At 54.9% G+C, this 26,285-nt stretch overlaps 1 long non-coding RNA gene across 1 annotated transcript in view; it reads right to left on the bottom strand.

Moving 5' to 3' along the window:
• The window catches only part of LOC102158641, a 68,656-nt gene that overhangs the window by 4,139 nt on the left and 38,232 nt on the right, over positions 1-26,285 (bottom strand). The gene's annotated exons all lie outside the window — the stretch shown is intronic.

Below are 26,285 nucleotides of genomic sequence, written 5' to 3'. Positions count from 1 at the left end.
CTCTTTCTAAAGCTGCGGCCGGTCATTAAATAAAAGGGAAAGATGATCAAAATCTCCGCACCGATAATTCCTCTTGGACACCTGATTTTCACTAGCCCTTATATTCTGGTGGTAGGAGATATTACACTTCTCTTTAAAATGAGGGGAAAATGAGGAATAACGGGGAAAAAGATGTACGTTAATTTTAGAGTAAAAAGGATATAAACAAAGCCGTGGAAAAATGACTTAAAGCCGGAACAAAGGAAGCACAACCTCACACCTTACACAAATATTCACTGAAAGTGGATGACAGATTTAAATGCAAAACATAAAACTACATAATGTTTAGGAAATAATGTAGGAGCAAATCTTTGGGCCCCAGGACTTGGTGAAGAGTCGCAGATACAGCACAGTTACACAACCCATCCAAGAAAATCCCCGGAAACCAGACAGCCAGGCAAAAACTTTGTTCTGTGAAAGACTCTGTTACGAGAAGGACCCAGTTAAGACAAGCTCTAGTCGGGAGAAGATGTTTGAAAACCACATATCTGACAAAGGACTAGTATCTAGATTATATAAAGAACTCTTTTTTTCTTTCTTTTTTTTTTTTTTCTTTTTAGGGCACACCTGGGGCACATGGACATTCCCAGGCTAGGGGTCGAATTGGAGCTGCAGCTGCTGCCTACACCACAGCCACAGCCACACGGGATCTGAGCTGCGTCTGCGACCTACACCACAGCTCACAGCCATGCCGGATCCTTAACCCACTGAGCAAGGCCAGGGATTGAACCTGCGTCCTCATGGATACCAGTAGGGTTGGTTTCCACTGTGCTGCCATGGGAACTCCACATAAAGAACTCTTAACCTCGGCCTTTAAGTAAAGTCCAGTTATAAAATGGGCAAAAGACATGAAGAGACATTTCACTGAGAAGGTGCGTGGACAGCAAAAAGGCCCATGAGAAAACGTCGCACACCACTGGCTATCGGGGAAATGTGGGTTTGAAAGCCATGTGGGTCACGGGGTGCACACTTCGTAGGTGTGTTGAACAAAGGACAACGTCCGCCCCCCGCGCTGGTGAGGACGAGGAGAAGCTCAACCTCATACGCGGCTGGTGGGGCCGCTTCCTTAAAAAACTGGCCATGACGCCCGCCACACGACCCAGAATTGCTGTGCTGGGTATTTATTCCAGAGAAATGAAAACTCAGATTTGCCCAAATAAAGGTGTGTAATTGTCTGCAGCAGCCTGATTTGCAAGATCCCCAAACAGGACACCACCAGGAGGTCCCTCCAATGAACGGCTGACCAGACTGTGGTGCGACCACACCATGGCCAAAGCAATAGGCCCGCCTTCTCGGGCGGTTCTGGGGTCTAGGGGTCCAAACTCATGGCCGGGGGGCCCCCGCCTCTTCCAGCTGCCAGTGGTTGCTGGCAACCCCGAGGTTCCCTGGCATAGATGGCCTCTCAGCGTCTGTCTCCATCTTCGCCTGTGTGTGTGTGTCGGACGCCGGTCCAGGAGTGGACGGCTCGCTGTGATTCAGAAAGACCTCAGCTCCTCTGACGACCCCTGCAAAGACCCTGTTCTAAGCTCCCATTCACAGGTATCCTGGAGCGAGGCCTGAACACATCGTTTTGGGGGACACACGTCCACATGGCTGCACCCAAGTGGCCCTGAACTATCCCGTGTCCCTTACGGTGGTGGTGACACAACTCTGCACAAATGTTTGTGACACAGAACTAGGCACACACATTGCGTCCACGTCAGTTTCCTGGTTCTGACCCTGTCCATGAGTGTGTGACACGGGCGCCCTCTCCCTGGTGGGGGATGTTGACAGTGGGGAGGCTGGGGGTACGGGGGGTCAGGGTGGACGTGGGAAAGGCCAGTGCACCCCCCACAACTTTGCTGTGAACCTGAAACTGCTCTAAAAACAGTCACTAAAAAAGGCAAACAAAACCATCTCGGCTCTCCCTCTGCCCGCCTCCTGCATCTGCAGGTGAATTAGATCACACAGCATTTGCTGTGTGGGAGACACACACTCCCACGCCCCGCACACAAACAAGGCAGCCCACGTCTGTATTATCTGAGAGCTGACTTGAGCTTGGGGCATGTGGGTGTCTCTGTGGAAGACACAGCTCTTTAGTCAGAAAACCCAAAAACCCACGCGTCCATTGAGGAAACGGCAAACCTCAACCAGAGCAAACTCCAAACTACGACACACAACTGGAGCGTTTTCCTTTTCTTTTTCTTTCTTTTTTTTTTTTTTTTTGTACAACGATGTTTATTTTTTCACTGTAGCTGGTTTGCAGTGTTCTGTCCATTTCCCACTGGACAGCAAGGTGACCCCGCCACACGTACAGGTGCACCCTGGGGGCCTGTCCCTTGCCCTCAGAGACCTTGCTTCTTCGGCACCTGGTTGGGGGTCGGGGTCCACCTACCTGAGCGCCCGAGAGTGGTTTACCACGTGTGTCTGACCGACAGACCGCTGGCGTCCTCCTGGTTCTGCAGAGGGGAAATCTCACGTTCTGGGTACTTTTTGGCGACCCCCAAAGTTGTCCCCAAGGTGAAGTCTGGTCTCCTTCGAAGGCGCCCAGGATTTAGACGTCTGGAGAAAAGGCACAGCAGTGCGCTCAGTCTGTCTCTGCCGTTGAGCTCTTTTAGAGGGAGTAGCAGCAGCTGCTCCAATTTGGAAAGGAGACATTCTCTTCCGACTTTTTCTCCTCACTCAACGAGGCTGTCACTTTTAATGCGGACCTAGCGAAGCGCCTTTTTAAGCCTCATCATGCGGAAGCGGAGATCTGGCTTTCGTGATGAACACCTGACAGCTTCGCCGGGCGACAGCACTGAACGCCCTGGCTGCCTCCTCCTCGGGTCTGGCAGCGAGGCTGTGCGGTCACTTCCCGTCTCCCCTTGGATTAGTGAAGCCACACGGCAGATAGCTTCTTCTCTATCAGCCTCACGCAGAGAAAGGCTTGAAGCCTGAACTGGGGGGGGGCGGCGGGGGGGAGGGTCGGGTCCTGAGCTTTGATGATCTGATGGCGCAGCCAAATTCTCAATGTGGAAAGTGGAACATTCTATGAGGTCCATACATTTTCAGAATTGCTCCCACAATGATGCTTTCATTTTGTGTTAGGCCTGGCATGATGGCCTCTATCTATTCCGGGAAGCGTCAACATCGCCTCAAGTGAAAAAGGAAAAGCTGGTATTTCAAGGCCACTGACTGCGGCCCATTTACATTTCACGAGGGGACATATGCCGGTTCCTTTTATGGTAAAGACACCAGTGACGGAGTGAGACTCCGGACGCGTCCCTCCATCAGCCTTCCTGTTCTGCAGACGGGCCAGCTTGGCTTCGGCAGCAGGACGGACACGTGCTGCACTCCCAGAGGCTGGCGCGGCAACGCTCCTTCCCTTCAGGTCTGCAAACGCCCTTTTTAGCGGAGAGAGCGATTAGTCATGAAAGGACTGACATTTTTATGAACGTGTTTTTGGAAAAGACTAACATGAAATTCTAAATTCAGCATATGGTAGTGGTCAAATTGAGTTCCTACTGTGTAGGATGCTTGCGTGGGAACCTACGCGTTCTCCTGGCCGGCGCGCAGAGAGGCGCTTGATGAATTTCACCAGTGCCCTTAATCTCCTTCCTTGGCTCTGAGCCCATCCTGCAAGGTTCATAAACCCACAGCCCCTGAAGATTATTACAACTCCTAATAGTCTTAGGACACGAGAAAGAAGCGAGGCTCAGTGGCACAAAACGCATCCAACAAATGAAATCATATAAATAATTTAGGTTTCACAATTTAATTTTTATGGGGTGTTTTTTGTTGTTGCTGTTGTTTATGGGGCATAATAAGGGCTGTTGGCTGCGCCTGCAGTAAATAAAGGGGGACATTCCGACACTGAACATTTCACTGCTGTTGCTGTCTTTCGCCGCTGGCAACACTCAACCATCCCATTCCAGCCTAAGGTCACAGGCCTGTTCATAAATAACCATCAGAGAGGCAAACGCTCTCACACACGCGCAAATCTGTCTTCTATTTTTAAAATAAAAGGAGCGAATCTGCTCCTTTTCTTGCTACAAATATTCTCCTTTCATGAGCCTCGAGCACTTCTTACGCATCTTTGCTTTGAAATAACATGTGCTGACTTAGGTCATCGGGCACCATTTTATAGATTTGCACACAGACCGGGCTCCTTCGATGTGCCGAGGACTCTGCTGAGCGTTATGACAGGTGTCCAGAGATGACCGTGCAGGGCCCTGGCCTCGAGGAGCGCGTCCTTCATACACCTGGGGGCGTCTACGTGGGCAAACAGAAACTCTTCCAGATACGGCAAGAGGGGATGCAAGACAGCACATAATTGACCAAAGAAAATAGACACGTCTCTTCGACACCACAGATGTAGAGACTGGCCTACGATTTTGCCTTAGAGTAGCTTTCAAAGTAGTCCACGGAAAAATATTTGCGGCCAGCAATATATTACTTACACTTTATACATGTAAATATACAATTTTACATTGCAGCTACCATGCCATGAATGGAACACGATGCTTAAAGCTGTTTATCCAAGTCTGCTGTGTGGCCAAAACTTCTCAAACTTAAGTTGTCTGAAGGCCCATCGGAACCGTTACACCTACTCGAAGCTCGTCTTCTCAGGAAGAGCCGAGCGCTCTCATTCCCACGCCTCATTCCGCCGCGGGGGGCTGACACTGCGGGGAGAACAGGGGACACGACAGACCCGCGTCCTGCCCTCTGTCGGGTGTGGTCTCGTCTGCCCAGTCTGTCCTAAGGACGGGGGCGGGGAGGGACAGGGACGCCGCTTCCATTCACTGGACATCTGCTTCCAGCCACCAGGTAAAACCCTTACAGACGCGTATCTCACACACACACACACACACACACACACACACACACTCATGCCCAGACCTAAGGGCTCTAAGCAGAGCGTCCCCAGCCTCGCCCGCGTGGGAGGACAGCACTCCCGAGTCTGGGTTCAGTGGGAAGCCTGGGCTGGGCTGGCGGCTCTGAGAGGCCTTCTTCCCCGGCCGGGGCGCCGGCTGGGCTCCTTGGGTCCCGCCGTGTCCATCCGCTCTCTCCGGGAGACCAGAGGGGTCCTCTCCACGGTGCTCAGGGCCCCCAGAGAGCCTGCCCCAAACATCCCAGCGTCCCTTCTGCTGTGTCCCAGTGGTCAAAGCAACGGGCGAGGGGATTCGAGGGGGGGAAACCCTGCCCTGGAGGGGGGCGGGCGGAGGGCAGCCTTCTCTGCAGAAGTGGACACATCCACTCCATCCGCCACCCCCCCCGACCCCACGGAAATGGCTCAGAGGAAGGGGTTTAGTGTTTTTTGTGCTTTGTAGGTGAGCAAACTGAAGCTTAGAGATGTGAAGAAACTATTTAACTTCCTGGAGTTCTCTTCACATTCTTGAGAGTCATTTGTTAAAAGGGGCTTGACCTGAGACATACTGGTGATTAAATGCGTCTTCTTCAGTTCACCACCTGCTGCAAGACTATAGGCACTGTATTTGTTGTTCCCGTAACACAGGAATAATAATATCCATCTCGCACGGTTATTTGCAGAGCGGAGTTGAGTGGCGCTCAGCACAGCTGCCGTGCACAGTGCCTCGCAAGGCCTCAGTGCTCAGGGCTGATTCCCAAGCAACCGCTCCCGGGTTGGAAGAGCAGAGCTGAGTCACGGGGTCTGAGAGGAGAAGAACGTGTTACATTGAGAACGGAGAGCAGAGGGCTTCGGGGAGGGAAATGGTTATTGTTAGGAAACCGTAAAAGAGTTTGGCCACTGCGATCGTGGGACACTGCCTTCAGGTCATTAACGAAGGTCCAAACGGGCCAAGAGCGTGTCTCTCCCCTGAGGGAAGGGGTGTGTGCAGGGGAGGTGAGAGGAGGGACGGGGCCTGGGGGAGTCCCTGGGGACAGGGAGAGGGGAGGACCTGGGCGCCAACAATTGCCACCAGCCCTTGTGATGCTCCCTCCTGGCCCCAAGGCACCCCCGCCCCTCTTCAGAGTTCTACTGCGTCCCAGCAACTCGGTGCCTCAGGCCGAGAAAGGCCAGCCCACCCCGACGTCTCTTCCTTCTCTTCCCCAAAGCGCTAGTTTTCGTTTTGTTGTGTTGTGTTGGGCTCGCACCACCGAATGGGGAGGGGACTGTGGTCGTCCTCCCGGGGGCTCCCAGTGAGCACCGCCGGGACCCGGGGAGGAGACCGAGCTTCACGCCGCTTGCTTTTCGGGCTTGTAGGCAGGGGCCTGGGGGGTACAAGCCAGCGCCTGGTGTGGGTGATTTTAAATGGAAATGACAAAAGTCCACGTAGTCAACATTTCATTGAACATGGGTCAGAGAAGGGCGGAGCCGGAAGCCGGATGAGAATTCAACAGAAGCAAGAAACGAGTTCCCGGGACAGGGCTCAGCTGTCACGGGTGGTGGAGGAGGCGGCAGGTGGATTTGGGGGTTAGTTGACGTGTCTCGTTGAGCCATATTTGGGACGGAATTTCAACATCAGGAAGCAGGGACGTCCCGCCCCTCGGAAGCTTGGACATTCGGGCCGTCATTTCATTGTCATCAGGCCATCGTTTCACACGGGCGTGGAAACCACGTACCTTCCATGAAGCCAGCCTACGTCACTCAGCCGGCTGAACACCGATTTGCCGCGTGCAGCTCAGGGCTCGTCCCAGCCTGCCAAAACTTGCTCGGATTGTGAAGAAATTATGGCATGTGTCTAAAATAAAACATCTTAAGGTACATAATGAAGGGACTAGATGTCCTGGGACCCACATCCTTCCTGGCTGTCTCTGCAAACTCAGAGACAGGTCCGGTACCAAGGCAATTAAGTCAGTGGGGAAAAGAGCCAAAATTAACCCAGTATATAAAGAGCTACTGCCAAACCATGAGAAAAAAAGAACATTCCAGTAGACCTTGGTGAAAAGTGCCAACCATTATGCTGGGAAATTAATGAAAGAACTGCAATGGCCAACCAACCAATGGAAACACGCTTAACCACCGGAGTAACTGACGCTGTTGAGATAGAGAGGAAGATGAGACATCAGTTGGGAAATGCGTTCCAAATGCATAACATTAAGTGTTCTGTCCCATTGTTTGTGGTACGGCATCTGCACCCTTGAAGAGGTCAGTTTGGCAATTTCTCACGAGCGTTAAAGATTTACCTTTGACCCAAGAGAAACTGCATCAGAGACGTACACATTTACTGAAGGATGATTGCTGATCATCCCACCCTGAACGCTACTTAGACCTCCATAAAAAGGCAAGAGTTAAACACATTATGATACATGCGCTGACAACCAGCACAGCCACCCAAATCTGTAACTTGAGGAATATTAAACTGAGAAGATGCTTGTCATGGGGTGGTAATGCAAAGAAAGAAGACCTCCCAGCTGCAGATTCAGTGCCACCTTAACTACGGAAAAAGAGACGCAGGTTCTTGCAGGAAAATACTGAGAAGAGCAGACGCCCTAATCTTGAGAATACACATTTCCAAAGTGATTGGCTGGCTGGCACATTACCCCTTCTTCCTCTTGTTCTGAATTTTCAAAACTTTAGTGAACTCACAAACCCTGTGATTTTAAAAAAGCAGAGAGAGAAAAAAAAGGAGTTCCCGTAGTGGCTCAGTGGAAACAAATCTGACTAGCATCCAGGAGGACGCAGGTTCGATCCCTGGCCTCGCTCAGTGGGTTAAGGATCTGGCATTGTCGTGAGCTGTGATGTAGGTCGCAGACTTGGCTTGGATCTGGTGTTGCTGTGGCTGTGGTGTAGGCCACAGCTACAGCTCCAATGTGACCCCTAGCCTGGGAACCTCCATATGCCTTGGGTGCAGCCTTAAAAAGACAAAAAATAAATAAATAAAATTTAAAAAGCAGAGAAAATTCCACAACAAATATGCCTTCCCCTTCAGACACTCTCCAGAGCCCTCGAGCATGGCTGGAGTCCTGTGCAGGGTCACTCAGGAAGGCTCCGGCTCTGAGGCCCTCGGCTGGTCACAGGTCGCCCTGGGAACCAGGCGCTCAGGTGCCCTTCCTGAGGACAGCACACTGGTGAAGTGAAGGTATAACCAGGCGTGCTTGGAGGAGGAGCGGCAGGTGGCTTTGATTCTTCTGCTCCAAACAGTATCCGTTTCTCTCGCTTCGTTGCTGTCATTTTTAATTTAAAACAGTTTCTAGCAAAACCAAGTAGAAAGCAGGGCGTCCCATGTCCTGTTCTACCGAAGGCCGCCCTGTGGGAGCGCCATCGGGGTGGCTGAGTGGGGAGCACCCAATAACCGGATGGCCAGCCCCAGGGCTGCCCCGGCAGCAGGGATGACACGGCCACTGTCACCTGTCCACTGAGATGGGCCCTGAGGGCTTTGTCATGTGGCCAAGGGGCTGTTTCTGGGGCCCCAGATGTCACCGCAAATCTGCAAGGGACCCAGTGCTGCTGTGCGGGAGGGCAGTTTATCCTCGGAAAAGTCACAAATAGAACCGAAAAAACAGTGGCAAATACGTTTACATACATGCGTGTGTACACACACACACATGACGTTACATCTGTGGCTGTGACACACACATGTGCAGCTATACCTGCCTCCACGCGTTCGTTCTTTTTAAATCTCTGCACCCGCACTGATCCCTTCCTGATGCTCACTCTCACCAGTGTGTGTGACACGCGGCCCTCGGGGTGTCTCGCGCAGGAACCGGGGAACCGGTACCGCTCAGCCCCCTTCCCGGCGGCCCGCACACAAGACGGGGGCGGGGGCGACCCGCAGGCAGAAGCGCAAGGAGGGGCGCGCGGCTCTCAGGCCCAGGTCTGCGTCGGGTCAGACAGAGGACGCTCCCTGCGCCTCCGGCTCCCCGGGCAGCATAGGCCACGCGGAAACTCGCGTTTTTGCTCCAGGGCTGAGCACACTCAGCAGCTGTGCGCGGCTTGCAGCTCAGACCCGCTGTCGGAACAAGGGTGGAGTAAGGTGCAACCCCAGCCGAAGAAACCCCCAAGTTCCCCACTAGGTGACTTAGAAAGTAATTCAAGCAGGCGCCAGCCTCTCTAAAATGATGCCACTCTCTCTGTGCTCAGCGACGTCCCGAGTGGCCGAGAAGGAGCAGTTTCAGGTCCTGTCTCCCGAGGAGCCTGGGGGGCCTCAGGCCGCGGAACGGCCACATTCCCTCCGCCGCCCTCCTCTCCCACCCGGCCCGCGTCCCTCTCCCTCCGCAGAACGGCCTATCCCACTCCCAGTTTTCCCGGGGCCAAAGCCAGAGGGACCTTCCAGCCACTCCTCCCCTCCGCCGTCCTGTGACCACGTCCCCGTCCTCGGCCGCCCCTCCCTCGGCCCGGGGGGCCCGCGGCCCTGGAACTCAGGGATGCTCCTAAAACTCCTTTCTGCCCCTGAACGCGGGCTGGTCCTTCTGCTGCCTGGGGACCCCGGCCATCCCCACAGGCTGACCTCCAGCTCCTCCCCGCCCCTGAGCCACCTGCTCGCCACCTTCACTTTCTGTTTCAGATCCAGCAAGTCCAATCCCCCCATCTCCCCTCCTGAGTTACCCAGCCAGGGGCTCAAGCCAAAAACCCTGGAGCAGAGAGAAAACGAGGAGCCCCTCGAGGAGCCCCCTTTTTGGGCTGAATTATGTCCCCCAATCCATGTGTTGAAGCCCAAAGCCCAGGGACTGAGAATGTGACGTGTCTAGAGACAGGTGATTACAGAGGGGATGACGGCAAAATGAGGCCACGGGGTGGGGCCCTGATCCCTCATGACTGGTGTTCTTATAAGGGGCCATGAGGACACAGACACCCACAGAGGGATGACTGCCTGAGGACACAGAGAAGACGGCGCCCACACCCAGGGGAGAGGCCTCCATCTGTCTTTCAGCTTCCGGAGAAGGGAGACAATGACGCCTGCTGTTTAAGGTCCCCAGCCTAGGGAACTTTGTTACAGCAGCCTGGGCTGACCGATACAGTCTCTTGTTTAACGACAATACAAGACTTCAGGAGGAATGGGGGTCTTCCTGCCATGGTGCAGGCGGTTAAAGGATCCAGCCTTGCTGCAGCTGTGGTGTAGGCTGTAGCTCCAACTTGGACTTGATATCTGGCCCAGGAACTTTTCACATGCCGCAGGTGAGGCTGAAAAAGAAAAAAAAAAAAAAAGAGGAACAACGGAGCATGAATCCAAGGACCAGCCCTTCTGATGCAGGTGTGAGCAAGGGCCAGTCCCTCCCTGGACCAGGACAGCTTTGGCCCCTCCCTTTCACACCCACGTCAAGCCACCCCAACCCACCCCCAGCCTTCAGAACTCAGCCGGTTTGGCCATCCCTCCAGCGTGGTCCAGCCATCATCTGTTCTCCCAACGGCCTCCTGCACCCCGACCGCACGGGCCCGCCTGGTCCCTTTGCGATGGGTCAGGTTTGCTCCTTCCCTATTCAAACCCCCTCAACACTGCCCCCCGGTCAGGGCAACATCCTGCCCCAGCCAGTCCTGCCGCTGTCTCCTCCCGCGCTGGGAGGAGTCTAGGCTGTAAGTGCCATCGCTACGTGAGAGAAGGAAGTAGCACGCAGACCTCGATCAGCTGGTAAAGGAACACAGCTACTCAGAAAGGGAATAAAAACAACCAGATCGATTCCTCCAATGTCAGTTATTTTAGTGCCTTGTAGGCGGAGTGTCAAATCCACAGGACAGTCCAGCTTCACGTGACGCAAAATAAAGTAACGCTTGCAATACTTAACAATTTGTAAGTGACCAGAGAGATTTGGACACCATCATCTCACTGAGCCTCCAGGAGACCTTTGAAGGCAAGCGGCCCACGTCTTATAAACTCCTGATTTATAGACGGGGAAGCCGAGATCCCAGGAGGATGTTTGGTGCAAGACGAACAGAGCTGTTCGCAGGCTGGCTTCCCTCCGCTGTCCCAGGACACTCCGAGGTCAATGTCACGCTTGGACGGAGAGCACTGGCTGAGCATCTCGAGTTACAGCACCACGGCGGCCGGAGGAAGACACGGTCCCGTCCAGTCGGGGCTCTGTGACCTTCTGTGTGCGTGTGCGTGTGTATATGAGTGTGTATGGGGGGTGGTTATTTGTGAGTAACCTTACTAGAGAGCAGTGATTGCTGTGAGCTCCCTGGTACCTGATGGGTTGTTTCTAACCACAAGCAGGGAGCACGCGGTGAAGAAAAACAACCTAAGTAACAACTTGCTGCTTTCCCGCTCCCCCGGGGAGAGTGGCATCTCCGGGGCCTCCCCTGACACACCTGGGGCGGGGGGTTGGAGATGCCCCGCCGGGAGGGAGCCCTCTGGAAGGACGGGTGTTGCGATGCTGCAGTGCAGCGCACCCTCTGGCCGTCATCCGTTCCGGCCCTTCCAGGTCCGACGCTACTCGGGGTCCAGCGAGCAGGCCGCGTGCAGCAGTGGGGAAGTGAGGGGCGCCTCTGGAACCCGGTGTCTCCGCCCCCTCGAGACCGTCCCCCGCCCCTCGTGCCGGCGGGAGGGACCCTGCCCTCCCAGGTCGGCTCTGTGCCTTGGTCTCCTCTCAGAAGCCTCCTCAGCAACGATGGGCCTCTTTCAAAAGGAAACTCCTGCAGAGGAGACTCAGTCCTGGCGCTGATGCGCCGCAGGCGTCCCTCAGGTGGCCGTCCTTGGCACGCCGGCCCGGTTGTGGTGAACGCCAGCTGCGGTTGTGACGGGGACCCTGCGACTCGTCTGTTGGCACCAGGAACCACTGCCCTGAGGCTGTGCGAGGCGGCCACCACCCGAAGGGGCGGCCTGGGAGATGGCTTTGTGATTTGGTCCCCTCCTCGGCAGCGAGGGGACGGCAGAAAGGAAGGCTGCTGGCCCCCGGGAGTGACATGGGGCACACAGGTGGCAGGGAACGGCCGCGCAGAGACGAGCGCCAGGCCAGGCGTCTGGCTGCGGGGGGACCCCATCAGCAGGAGGGCAAACACACACCAGTGACATTTCGGCTCCAGCAACGTCCCTGGCTGCAGGTGGGCGACAGCAGACGAGAGCCTGCGCTCTGCCTGCTTTTCCCCTGGAGCGCTGCCCATGAGAGCGAGCGAAGAGCCACTGGCGTACCTCCGATAGAGAAAAGACACAGGAGTGTTTCCCGAGGTGCCTCTCTCTTGCTGCTTTGGACAGAGCAGACAGGAGGCTGCACCCAGGCCCTTGGAGCCCCACGCAGCTCCCAAGGAGCAATACCGGTTCGGTGCGCAGACAGACAAACGGCGGCGTGGCCCCTGTGCGGGCCTTCTAGGCCCTTCCACACCATCCTTCTCAGCCCTGACTGGTTTGAGCTGTTGGAGGTTCCGGTCGCCAGAATCGAACACCACGGACGGGGCTTAGGAGTGAGAGACACTGATCTCTTGCGGCTCTGAGGCTGGACGCCCTGGATCAGGGGCCAGCAGGCCTGGGGTCTGGCTCGCAGATGGTGGAGGCCCCGGCACCTCTTTCATAAGGACCCCAACCCCACGACCTCATCAGCTCCCAGGGCCCACCTGGTAACACCATCACGCCGGGCGCCATCGCGTGTGAGTTTTGAGGAGACAAGCTTTTGGTGCTTGGCAGTTAACGACAAATCAAGTTTTCTGACCCTAAACGTGCCCATGAGGGAAACCCCACGTTACGGCGGGAGCCTGCAAGTCCCCGCACTCGGGGCCGACCAGCAGCCCCGCTCTTTGCAGGGTCCCCTGACGTCAGTGGATGGCGGACTCGGCACACAGAACTTTACAGCCATGGGTGTCCAGTAGCCTGACTTTTTTATGGTCCAAACGAGGAGACACATTCATTCTCGTCTTTACCTAAGAGAACACGTGGGCGGTGGGAAGCTGTCAGACGAAGAAACCGTTCCGGGGCGAATATTATTCCAGGAAGCAGAACGTGACGTCAGGGGACCGGACTCAACACCCGTGTCCTCGTCCCTTTTCGGGGTGAGAGGGGGAGCCGGTGCCCTTAAAGGACAGCCAAGGTGGTGAGAGCCTCACTCGGGCAGCCAGGGACTGGAAATAGCAACAAAACCCGACACTTTCAACAGGGTTTTCCAAAGTTAAGTGGGGGGCCTTTGAGCTCTTTGTGTTTTCTCTGTCCAGCTCATAAAGTTTAGAGTGACAGATGACAGCGAGGCCACCTGATTCAGATGTGCCCGTGGGGGAGGCGGCTGCAGCCCCGCATGGCGAGGATGGGGCAGGGGGCCGCCTCCCGAGGCAGCTGTGAAGGGCACGGCTCCGCCTTTGAGGAAAGATGAGACACTCCTCCTCTCAGAACCGCACCCCGACATCCTCAAAAACCGGGGTGCTGTCTTCTGCCCTCCCTGGTGAGAGCATCTTTTCAAGAACGTGGCATCCACATTTGAACCCCGAGTCTGAACAAGGGAGACGCATGAGCCTCCTGTTCCACTTACGATGAACTCATCTGAAAGGTAAAGTCACCTTAATTAACACTGGCGCTGGTGCTGGGATGCGGTTAATCCAGGGAACAGGTTTTTAGTCAGCAGCCCGGGTCCCACGAACAATAGCAGATCAGCTTGTGCAGCAGCAGAAGCCTCACGGAAGGAAGTCCGCTCATTTTGGGTTGAACCCCACTGAAGACTGTGAAAGGACCAGCCGTGAGATATGCGCTCAACAGTTCCTCTTTCATCCTGAGACACCTGGAGGGGCACGAACCGTGACAGCCCCCTACCCCCGGAGCTGGGGCATGCGGTACCGGGTCCACCGGAGGAAAGCGGAGAGCAAGGAAAGAAGTCAGTCCCCCGAGCCTGTATTCACTTTAAAAGCAGAAAGTAAGCCAGAGGCTGAGGTGCTCTGGAGAGCAAAGAGCCTCTGCAGATGGCACCTGAGATGCGGTCATTCACGGCCGCGGGGATGCTGGCTAACAGAGACGGGAGTGTCCGAGGGACGGACCGACTCGGGGTCCAAGCCCCCCAGTCATAGCTGCCTGGGAGCCTGCAGCGCGAAGAAGGGCATCTCTGAGTGGACGCCTCCTGGGGGCTCCGCCTGGGGTCCCTGCCCACCCTCCCTCCATGTGCACCCCCGCCCCATCTCCCAGGACAGCACCGGGCCAATGGGAGCCCCTACCTTCCTGTTCTTTTTAAAAAATCAACTTCCCGAAGACAGGAGCCAGAAACTACGAAATGCCCTCAAAGCACATAACTCACTGGTTGTTGGCCACTCAGAGATGTGTCGCCACGAGCACAACTTCCTAACACCCCATCCCTCCCAAAGAACCCCCTGGGCCCTCGGCCCTCCAGTCCTCCTCCTCCTGCAGCCCACACACCCCACAGACCGTCTTCTCCAGAGTCCCGTCCGGCCCTCGCGCCAGAGCCCCGCGCCCGCTGCCGTCCTTTGGGGCGGATCTCGCCCTCTCGGCACAAGGTTTGCGAGCTTCTTCCGCGTCCAGCCCGTGCCAGTGCCTCATCACCCTCAGCGGGTGACTGGCATTTACCGCCTTTGGCTGATCCATTCGTCCCCTGACGGACACGTGGGTGGTTTCCACTTTTTGGCTATTAGAACGGATGCTGCTGTGGCCCCTCAGGTGCAAGGGCCGTGTGGACGTGCGTTTTTGTTTCGTTTCTCCTGGGCGTTCAGCGGGAAGCAGAGCTAAGCATTCTGGGTCACACGCTAAGCATTTAATCACTTGAGGAGCTGCCACACTGATTTCCCAGGAGCTGCACCATCGCGCATTCCCGGGCGTGGGGTACAGGGCTCGGTGCCCCCATGTCCTGGCCAACGTGCTCACAGCCTTCCATGCGGGAACGGATAAGCGCTGGGGCCCTAACGCACAATGAGGTGGCCACGTTGCATCGTGCACTTGCAGTGTGTTGAGAGGGCAGATCTTAAGGGCACACACGTGTGTGCACATGCACACACACACCCCGTAGCTATGTAAGGGGATGGATGTGTTCCGTGTTTGACTGTGGTGGTCATTCCACACATGTGTGCATGGAAGCACCACGTGGTCCACCTTCAGTCCTGCTTCTTCCGCACAGAGGTGGCTCTGGGGCCCACGACGGCTGGACACTGAGTTCTGGATGTCAGGTGCACCCTTGGACGAGGGAAGAGAGGCCCCTACACGGTCCCGAGCCTGTCTTGGTGGGTGTCCACACCAGAGACTGAAGGAGCTCGGAGGTGGGGATTTAAGAGGCCACCTCCTCGTACAACAGGAACACGAATCCAGACTAATAACCTGCGACTTGGAGGGTAAGCCTGAGGCGTGTAATTAGGGAGATGAATTCCAGCAGTGGCTGGCCGGCAGCGTGAGGAGGGCAGTGGCTCTGGAAAAGAGGCTGGATGGAGGGGTGTAACACAGGCTGTTAAAATGTGAAGCTTTTCCATAACTGATTTTTAAATTAGGTGCGTTTTCTGCTTGTGGATGGAGGCGGGGAAGAGACGAGGGCATCTGGATCCTGGGCGATTCTCAGCGCAGCACAGACAGCGGGCACTGGCTGCTCGGCTACCCTGCCAGCCCAGGACTGGATGCGGGGAGCCTGGGAGCCACGGGGTAGGGGTAGGAGAGACTACATTTCTGGGGTGCCAGCTGCATGGAGGCTTGAGCTGTCTCTGCACGCCTGGTGCCTTTGCTGAGTCAGCAGGTGGCCCCCACTCTGCAGGGAGAAGAATGGAGACCGAGGGCCGGGGTCACTGCGCCATCAGAAGCGGTCACAGCCCTGGGAGTCTGCGCTCTGCCCACTCCAGGCAGAGCAGGGGCCTGGCGCTCCGTCTCACTGGCTTGCCACTAAAACGGATGTTTCCAACAGCAGAATTTTTGTATATTTTCTCCAGGAAGCCCTTATTCAGATGCAACTATATTTCCTGATAAAGCCCCAAACTACTATTTAAAAAGGAAAAGTGGAACCTGAGGTTGGGAGGTGGCTTTTAAAACGTAACCCCCCTCCGTGTTACCTGCCCCCCTTTCTCGGCCCTTGAGTCCCGTCTCCCTGTTTGGGGGAAAGAGGGTCATCCACTGACTCTGTCTGCTGGGGGTGAGCTGAGAACTGGGAAGGCGGGAACTCGGGGCGGGCGCGGTCTGCGGCTCCCGGAAGGAGGCCTCGGGAGGTTGGGGAATCGTCGGAATCGTCATCAAAGCACAGCAGAGACTGCTGGCCCTCGTGACGATGGTATATGTTGTCCAGGATGCTTCCGTCCTGCTTCCCCTTGGCGGGTGGGCAAGAACTGGGGAGAATTCTCACTTTGTAAAAACACACAGAAAGCACAGCACACTCGACAATATGCCAACAACATAGTATGGCAATAATTAAAGTTACCAGGTTGATTAAAATGCCACCTGTCTGATAGGAAACAGTAATTGCACAACCTCCGGGTGATGAGCCACACAGAGCCGGAGGGAGGGGCTGAGAGGAACCAGGCGCTGCCCTGGGGGCGGCTGGGACAGGGCAGCTCTGGGACCCCCGGTGGGTGATGCTTGGAGGGCAGAGGAGGACGTGGTGCAGCTGGACGCAGGAAGGATGGAGGAAGGAGCTCCCTGGAGGCATCTCCTGCTTATCTTCAGACACCGTCCTTCTCTCTCCACCAGGACTGACCGCGTGCTGAGCCTGCTGGACCACTGCCTTTGCTTCACCCTGACTCTCTCTGTTTTGTGTTCTTTCTTGAGGTACAGAATGAGTCACTTGTGGCCACAAGCAAATGCAGAGGAGAGGCACAGGAGAAAACAAAGTTTAGTTCACTCGTAGGTCCTGGAGGCAGGAGGTGCGGCCGCCACGCAGGGCCACGTGGAGAAGCACCAGGCTGCTCAGGAGCAAGGGCAGCGTGCAGAGCGAGGCCCTTCCTGGGCTCATGGGGGGAGGGGGGCAGGCGGGGCAGGAGAGCAGGGTGGGCTGGCCAGCTTGAGTAATGGGGGGCTTTGGGCTACCGGGCTGTCCCTGGGGGCCTGGCTCCAGGCCCTGAATGAGGGCAGAGGGGATGGCCCCCCGGGTGCTGGGCATGTAGAGGGGGTCTGGCTGTGGGGTGGCTGGTTTGCATCTCGCAGGCACACTCCCTGGGGGCCCTTTGCCATCTCTGAGACCTGGTTCGTCCCAGGAGGCCGTCTCCCCAGCCAGAAAGCTTCTTCAAGGTGACAAAGAAAATCATAATACGCAGAGAGTTAAAACTACATTCAACCCTCACCCCCACCCCCATCCAAGTGCCATTCCTGCCGGTGGCAGAAGTGAGGGCAGGAAATACAACTGTTGGGAACTGTGATAGACACATAGCTTATGCCCCTAAAGAAGACCCGAGGAGCTCCCAAGGTGGGAACAGTGGATGAGGAAGATCAGACAGCAGGTGAAAAGGACCTTCCCATGTGCAGGGCTCTGAGCAGGCGCAGCTTCCCATCCAGCCGGGGCCGACGGGAGACAGTGAGGCAGCTTCGGGGACGTGATGGATGGATAACGTGTGAGGGCAACTGGGAAGCCCTGATCCTGAGGAATTTGCCATGTGGCGGGGGCGGGGGGGGGTCTGTGCTGCCCCCCAACTGGCGGGCAGACAGGGAGGTGCCAGTCCTTCCCCTGGGCGGACAAAGCAGGGCCTGGCCCCCACCCGCTCCGCCCACTTCCGGGATCACGCCTCTGGGTGTGCGGGCGGTTTGTTCTGGTGTTACCATGCGCGGGGCAGTGGAGACGCTGCAAACCCTGGAGGAAAGGATGGTGAAAGGATTGCCCTGCGCGCTGGCGGCTGAGCACATCCACAGCCTGCCCTACAGAGGAGGAAGCCGCGGCTTGGAAGACAGCACGGCCCGTGCAGGATGGATGCTCATTTCATCAACACAAAGTGGTGGCCCTGCTGCCGGAACCGCTGGCGCTGCCCACACCACAGCCCTCCTGTCCGCAGTGACTCCAGAGCTGGCTGCGGCAGGTGCTCACCCACACAGGGCTGCCTTCACCGTGCATCGTGGAGTCGGCATCAGCACCACCCCCGCTTCACCATGAGGGGACTGGCCCGGGAGGCTACAGACCCTGCCCCAGGCCGCAGGTGGGCGCAGACCGGGGATCGCATCAGCGCAGCTGGCAGGGCGCGTGCCGAGCCATCACGGCGCGGGAGCCCTCCGTCCGCCTGCCCCCTCCTCTCTCTCCCAGCATCTCCCACCGTCCCCGGTTGGCTCCCACTTGCAGTTTCTGTCATCTCTTGTTCCTGCGGTTCGGGGGTCGTGAGGCAGACCCCTCTGGGCTCCACTCAAGAGCACAGGGGCTCTTGTTGAAAGACAACCAGAAGTCGTTTCACAGCGAGACTAGGTCATTTAATTTGGATGCTATTAAATTAATAAAACTCTAGGGGCTGGCCGGTGACAAATGAATTAGACATTCAGCATGCAGTCCAAGCACGTAAGAGCGTGGGCTGACGTCCTGACCGATGAGTTTCGGACACACATCAGTCAGCTGATCACCTGTCTGCCAGGTCAGGTGATCGGGACTGAAAAGTCTCATCACGCATCTTCAGTGGGCACAGGCAGCTCGCTCTACTGCAAAGACCACTGTGTCGTTACGATGGGGCCACAGGCTGGACGGGACACCGCCAGTCAGATGTCACTGAGAGCTTCCTGTGGGCCAAATCGCTCTTCTGGAGGCGAGGGGACCTATGTGGCATGGGGCAGGTGCGCACTGGGAGCTCAGCGCCGGGCTTCTCCGGGTGCTCCCTGGGGACGGCCCACCCGTGCACATTGACGCGTGCTCCAGCGCTGTGCTCTGCATGTCCTGGAGAGAAACTGGACATCATTTACGTGTCCATGGGCCCGAGGATGGAGAGTTACAGCCTGGCACATTTGTCCCATGGAATTTTTTCAGTTGTTAAAATGAGTGAATTGGAGCTTCAGGTGTCAACATCGATAAATCACAGAGAATATGAAATGAAGAGTATAAGAGGGTGAACGACACGTGCTGTCACATGACACATGAAAGTCATGTGTGGATACACATTTTCACACACTATTCACGAAGACACGCCCTCCCATAGCGCAAAAACATCAAAGCGGGACCGGCGCTAAACCCCGAAGTCCGGATGAGGCTTATCATTCAGAAAGGATCAACCGCGAAGGCCTGGAGAAGCACCGCTGGGAGAGTCAGACGGTACTGACCCTGCCCTATTTCTTTAAAACAGTCAGCACCGAGGGAAGGATGTAGAATACCGATTTTAACGATGTGCGGTTCTGCGGCGTCATTCTCTTCTCCACGTTTTGTGAGGCTCGACATAGATCAAAACACAGCGAGAGCTTCCTGTGAGCTGCTAGACAAGGGTGCTCAGGGCGGAAGGCTGCTCCCTGCAAGGAAGGCACAGGCAGCTCCTCCAAAGGGCATCAGACAAGACACGCATCTCCCCGGCGCCTGGAGCAGCCGCGGTGGAACAAAGACCCGTGTGACGTCTGTCTTGATACGAGCAGACCTGATATGACAACCTTTTTCTGGAGCAAAATCTATCCCCCAAACACCTCACTTTCCTGGCGCTTCCCCTTTGTAAACATGGCACACACACGAAGCAGCATGCCAAGGAGTGGGGAACAGGGCGGGAGGACAGCGCGACAGTGGGCTTGGGGAGCCGTCCTTCCTGGGGACACCTCTGCAGACCTTTCGACGTTCCTGCTCATTTGGAATTAATCTGGCTGGTTGTACAAGAAAGATGAAATCACAGGTGGCTCTGAGCTCCTGCCAGACTTCTGGCGGATTGAAATCTGGGCTTGACGATGTCACCTTTCACAGCAGGCTGGGATGGCGGCTTTGGCTGACAGCACTTGATCCCGTGTCTTCTGCTAAGGGTTTTCCCCTAGCTGTCTAAAACTGCTTGAAACTCGGCTTTTCCACTTCCTTCATGTTTAGATAAATCTGACAAAAGGCACAGAAACAGTCGGTAGCCAAACAAATGGGAATGACCAGGCCGCCGACCCTAAGCTCCCAGTGGGGAAGAACGAAGCCTTCATCTGTTCCCCAAAATGTTCAGGAGACATTGTCTGACGCTGGCCAGCAGGACTCCGGGGGTGCGCTTAGCTCCTGGGGTGACAGGTTTGCTCACAATCAAGAGAGTCACCGGAATCATTTCTTGACATTCCCGGGTCCTGTCTAGAGTGTCCTGATGCTCGTTCAAAGGCATTCTCGTGACATGGGCAAAGAATGTTATCACTGGTTGCCAGGGACCTGTCCTCCCAAACCAGGGGAGGCCACGACTTTGTGAAGAGGTTGCCTGTACACAGAGGACTGAGATGATATGAGCTGTTTTTAACGATGCAGCAAAACCTGGTCCTTGCATCACAGCTCCTCAGCCCGCGTGTGATTTTTGACTCAGCTGTGGTACACAGGTCACACAAGCTCACCTGCTGTCCCCTCGGGAGCATGGGCTGCATGTCCCTCCTCTTTGCTTCAGCATCTTCTCCAGTCCTTGGGGCTCACTGGTCCCACACGAGTGCAGACCAGACATCAGAGGCATCCACGTCCGAGGGGAGCCCTCCACCGACGGTGGCAAGTGCTGGGCCCTGTGCTTCCTTCTGGAAGATGATTCTGGGGGCCATTCTGCATGTAGGTGTGGTTTTGTTTTGATTTAACCTGGTTGGCTTCTGTATGACTCTGACGCTGTGGCTTAATGGTTTTTGTTTGTTTTGAATTTTTTTTTCCGTAAAGTTTTCTCTCCCTTTCTCTCCTTTCTTATGGGAACCTGACTTACACCCTGTCTCTTTGCACTGTGTATCTGTCCCTGACCTATCTTCCAGCTCACTCGTTTTCCTCCACTGCTGTTAAACTCACCCATTTGTTCCTAATTGCAGCTATTGTGCCTTTTTGTTCCAGCGTCTCCCTTTGGGTCTTTCCGTAGTTTCCAGTCCTTTAACTCTTCTTTTAGTTCCATAAAAACTGTAATCCTATCGGAGAACGCCTTCATTTGAATGCCCTGTTTCCACTGTCCACTGTTCCCCATTGTTTTTGTTATGTGCCCTATTATTTTTGATGGAGTGCTGGACATTGTATATGAAAAAATGAAGTCCCGTCTGAGGCCCAGGATGATGTTTTATGTCTCTAAACAGAGTGCACATTGCTGGTTCTCCTGAGGTCTCGCTCTCCGGCTTGCAGACAGTCACCCTCTGGCTGTGTCCTCGCACAGTGCTCCCTCTGGGTGTATGCATTCCTGGGGCTTCGCTGTGTCCAGGTTTCCTTATAAAGACACCATATTGGGTTAGGACCACACTAATGGCCTCACTTTAACTTAGTGTCCTCTGTAAAGACCCTATCTCCCGATACAGTCACATTCTGAGGTACAGGGGGTCAGGGTTACGGATGTGATTTTTGTGATGGGGACACAGTGCAGTCCGTCACACGAGTCTGCCGGAGGGAGCAGTGTCTTACGCGAAATGCAAAGGAACTGTTCATCTTATCACCTTATGGGACTTAATTCCATTTTAATAAACCATTTGAGTGTGTGTGTGTGCATGCAAAAGCCAAAAACAGTGTTTAAAGAAAAAATTACCGTAATTTCTGTATATATGCATATACAGACTCTCAGATTTTCTGTTCTCATACACATTCCGTCTATGTAAAAACATATTTCAATTAAATTTTTGGCAAGATTGACAAATTTGCATAGAGAAAATGAATTCCATTGAGGCAATCTAATTCATTTCTAAACACTATGTAACATTTAAGGAAATTTTTATTTTTCATGAAATTATCAGTTATTATCTTTTCCCCATTTAAATGTTTGGTAAAGGTTGCTTTATGGATCATAGTTTTGCCCATATCAAGTTTTACTGATTTAGGGCTTCTGCATTTTCTTTTGAATGGCCACACCTGTGGCATATGGAAGTTCCCAGGCTAGGAATTGAATTGGAGCTGCAGCTGCCAGCCTATGCCACAGCCACTGTAACTGGATCTGAGCCACATCTGCAACCTACACTGTGGCTCATGGCAACGCCAGATCCTTAACCCACTGAGCCAAGCCAGGGGTCAAATGGAACCCTCACGAACACTGTGTCAGGCTCCGAACCCGCTTGGCCACAGCAGGAATTCCGGCTTCTGCATTTTCAGTGTCTGTATAAGCATGAGTTTTGAGGAGCTAAATCTATTTTCCTTTAAGTAACCTATCAAGTTTTATTTTTTTTTTTGAATTTGATTCTTCTGTTTGTTTTTAGCCACCAAAAACCTCACCATGCCCAATTCTTATTGCTGTCATTTTTCTATGTGTTTCTTTTATCCAACAACCAAGAGAAAGCTGAAAATAGATAAATGAGAGTTTTACTCATCTCTTAAACGGTCCAGGAGAAAATACTGAACGCTTTTATAAGAGAGACATACCAAGAAAAGAGGAGAAAGCCAGGATGGATGGGGAAAGGCACGGAGACTGGAGGAGACAGCGAGCGGGGGAGGTCCGTCTCAGTGGCGACAGGGTGGGATCCGCGTCCTTTCTCAACCGGACCAGTTCTCAGCGCCTCTGTCGTCACACGTGTGAGGAGCGCGTGACTGACGTGCTGAAACATGTCTTTAATAAAGGGGCCCGTCCCAGGACTGTCGCCAGCTCTGGGACCGTCCACTCTCTGCACGGCCCCGGCAGTTCAGACGACCGGTCTCTGAGTCTCGTAGCAGGAAAATCTGATCAACATCCTCCCTACTTCCCGGGGCGATTTAGCAACTTTGAAATGTGCAGAAACCGTGCGATTTCCATGTTTTCCAAGGTCCCGTGGTTGTTTCTGGATCCAAATCCACCGGTTCCTGGCCCCACATTCTCACACAGAAACTCGACACCCTTCACAGGGAGCCGCAAGCATTTCTGGCTCTTCGGACGCGTGCCCGTCAACCGTGTGGCCAGCTGCTGGGTCAGCTGCTGTGTGGCATCTGTCGTTTCTCCCCCTTTTTGGCTGGCTCCATCCTTCCCTGGGAACTGTCCTGCCCACTGGCACAACTGCCTCTCCCGGGCATCCCTTCGCTGAGAGGCCCACAGACAAGTGGCCCCCGCATGTCTCCCAGCCGTTGGGAGCCAAGGAAGCCCTGGCGTCGCTGACCGAGCGGGGCTCCTTCCTCCCTGCCCCTCATGTTTCCCTCTTTAGCAGCTATCAAAGCAGCAAACTACCTGACATGGGCTGAGTTTAATATATGTCTACGTTATACAGGTTGTCGAATTTACTCGTCACTTTAAAACAAACCGCATGAGGCAGAAACCATCGTCGAAGTTGTCAGTTTGCAGGTTGGGAAACTGAGGCTTGGAGAGACTGGTCACTGGGGTGATGCAGAAAGGAAGGAGCTGCCTGCCAACCCCAAACTGGCACCCTTTGCATCTGCACCAGAGAACTCTGACCACCGGCGTCTGAAGGTAAGAGGGCAGTGCCACCTGGCCGCTCTCCTTATGCGCACTGCCAAGGAGCAGGGGTGTCTGAGCCTGGCTGGCGAGCAGATGGGGAGGTGGCCTCAGGTGGGAGTCTCCGGCCCGCGGTGCGGACCTGCCGGGGCTTTCTGTTGGCCTCCGGTGCCCACGCGATAGGGTTTTCTGCACCGTCTTAGGGACCCGGGCCTGAGCTGGACGGATGGGGCCGCAGCAGTGGCTGGATCGGTTATAGGGCAGCCCCCAGGGAGAGGACGGGGCTGATGCCACACTCTCTGCTCTGGCAGAGAACACTGTGCGGCCTGGAGAGCCGCACCCCTAAGGGCTGGCGGGGTGGGCCTTCGAGGGAGGGCATCTCAGCACAGCCAACAGCAGACGCTCACACATCCGGCTCACGAACACAGGCAGGACGGGGTGCTGTCCTCCTGGGACTCCCCAAGAGGTCTGGATACGTGCTTTGGGGGAGCGGCCCGAAGCGGGCTGGGAATCTAGTCAAGCTGGGCGTGGGTTAGGACCGTTTCATGACCACACCAGTGCCCAGAGGCTGCGGAGGCCTGGACAGGCTTGAGTGTAAGCGTGTCCACTGCACTAGCTTCGAGCTTCTGCACACACCTCCCCCCCTCAAGCCCCTCCGCCCGCCCAGGGCCCCGGATGCGAATAGAGACCTGGTTGGTAGACGCCAGGCCCTCCCTTGCTAACAACTGGAGGTTTGGTTCCGGGCAGAGCTGGTTTGCTGGACCCCTGTCTATGGGGTGAGCTCCCCACAGCTCTTCAGGGAACCAGGCTTCCCGCTGGCCCGTCCCACCCACGAGCGCGCTGACGAATCCCCGGACACACGGGAACCCCCAAAATGATCGACTTCAGCTCAGCCCTGCCACCCTCTCCGGCCGTGACTGGAGGACAGCAAAGGGTCAAGGACTTGCTCTACCCCAAACACTTCACTTTGGAATGAGAAACACGCACGCACAGGAGGCTCCTCATGGTTGGACGACAAAGGTAAGCCTGGAGTTGCTACCACGAGCATCAGTCAGTGCCACCCAGTTGTCTGCAGTGGTGACAGCCCAGGGCTGTCTGACTCCATATGGCATCTCTTCCTTTATGAGACTTGCACCTTACATCTTTTTTAAAAATTAAACCAGTATCTGGAGAGAGTATTACAACTTTTGTGCCCCTTGTGAAATTTTGGATGCCAAGACTCACTGCACAGCTAGGGTTAAGAAGGAAATTCCATTCCAGGTGTGAGCAACCAAAAAGAAAGTTTGGGGAGTTCCCTTTGTGGCTTAGTGGTAACGGACATGACTAGTGTCCATGAGGACTCGGGTTCCATCCCTGGCCTCGCTCAGTGGGTTGAGGATCCAGCATTGCTGTGAGCTGTGGTATAGGTCATAGATGTGGCTCGGATATGGCGTTGCTGTGGCTGTGGTGTAGGCTGGCAGCTGTAGCTCCAATTCAACCCCTAGCCTGGGAACCTTCATATGCTGCTCATGCAGAACCAAAAAAAAAAAAAAAAAAAAAAAAAGGAAAGAAAAGAAAGTTTGGGGGGGGTCAGAGAATAAGTTGTGATTGTTGTGGCTTATTAGACACAGTTAAATTGCTAAACGGATGGATTCTCAGACTTGAACTAGTTGCCAAACCCAATCATGGTGAATGTTGGCATTCTTGATAATTTCTCTTATCTTGACACCACTTTTTATATTAAGGGAAAGGAAGCCACTCAGAATATGGTGGGTTCATTACAGGTGACTGACTGGCAGAAAAAAGACTGGGCAGTGAGACGGCCCTGCACAGAGAGGGGCTGGCAGAGGTGCAGTTTTCAGTAGCAAATGTTGAAACTTCCTGTGCATCACGTTTTACCTTAAGAACAGATGATGAAGACTGGGCTCTATTTGAACAGCTCAGAACACACAAGGCTGATGGAGTCAGCGGTTTGTGAGGCGTGCTTTTCTGCCCCTGAAGAATGTGGTTTGTGACCAGGCCCCAGGGTCTCCACCCTTTCCTTGGAGGTGGGATAACCATCACCAGAGCTGGCTTCCTAGAGGCTCGTCTTCCAGAAGCCTCTCTTTTCACCTGGACCCCCCCCCCCCTTATCTCCAGGAGAGCCCCTCCCGCCCCGTGTTTAAGCACCTTGCACCACAGGATCCTCTAGTGGAAAACAGTCTCCCCAGCACACTGCCTGCGTGGGCAGGAGCTCTGTCCATCACTGTCTATTTCCAGCATCTATCCAGAGCCCACACGTACCGTGCTGGGTGAGTGAGTGCATAAATGAACACAGCATCGGAGTTCCCGTGGTGGTGCAGTGGAAACGAATCCGCCTAGGAACCAATGAGGTTGCGGGTCCAATCCCTGGCCTCGCTCAGTGGGTTAAGGATGTGGCGTTGCTGTGGCTGTGGTGTAGGCCAGCAGCTACAGCTCCAATTTGACCCCTAGCCTGGGAACCTCCATGTGCCAAGGGTACAGCCCTAAAAAGCTAAAACAAAACAAATCAAAAAAACCCCCACAAACAAACAAAAAACCACAGCATCAACCTGACTTTTCTGTGGGAAGATCCTGGGAACTATCCTGGAAAGACACCCTGTTCTTAAAACGCGAACCTGTTCAGTGTGTATGTACAGTCATTGAACTGATTCTCACTGAACCCTTGCTAAGCATCAGGCATACTGCTGGAGGCTGTGACCTGGGGACCAGGGGAGGGTTTAGCGACTCAGGGATTCAGTGTTCGCTTTGGGGGATTGGGGGCAGGCGAAGCCAGGGTGGCAGCGGCTGCACTGCCAAGACATGAGCAAGTGATGAGAAAACGGAGAAGCAAACATGCGAGACACTGGCACGGGGTCCCGGTGATGGGTTAGCAGCTGGTACCTGCTGCCTCCCTCCCGAGGGGAAGACTCCTTCTCCCCAGCACCATCCCTGTTGGTGCCTTGATCTGGGACCTGGGATTTGGCGCAGGGAGCCCTAGCTGCCTGACGCGACAAGAACAATCACGGCTTGTCTGAGGCCATCTGCAGCGCCTCAGCACCTAACCCAGGGTCCCCCAACACGGTAAGGACAGCAGGAGCCTGTGATCCTC

This window comes from Sus scrofa, chromosome 10 (assembly GCF_000003025.6).
Source record: "Sus scrofa isolate TJ Tabasco breed Duroc chromosome 10, Sscrofa11.1, whole genome shotgun sequence".
Classification (NCBI taxonomy): domain Eukaryota; kingdom Metazoa; phylum Chordata; class Mammalia; order Artiodactyla; family Suidae; genus Sus; species Sus scrofa.
This window is presented reverse-complemented; position numbering and strand designations above follow the sequence as displayed.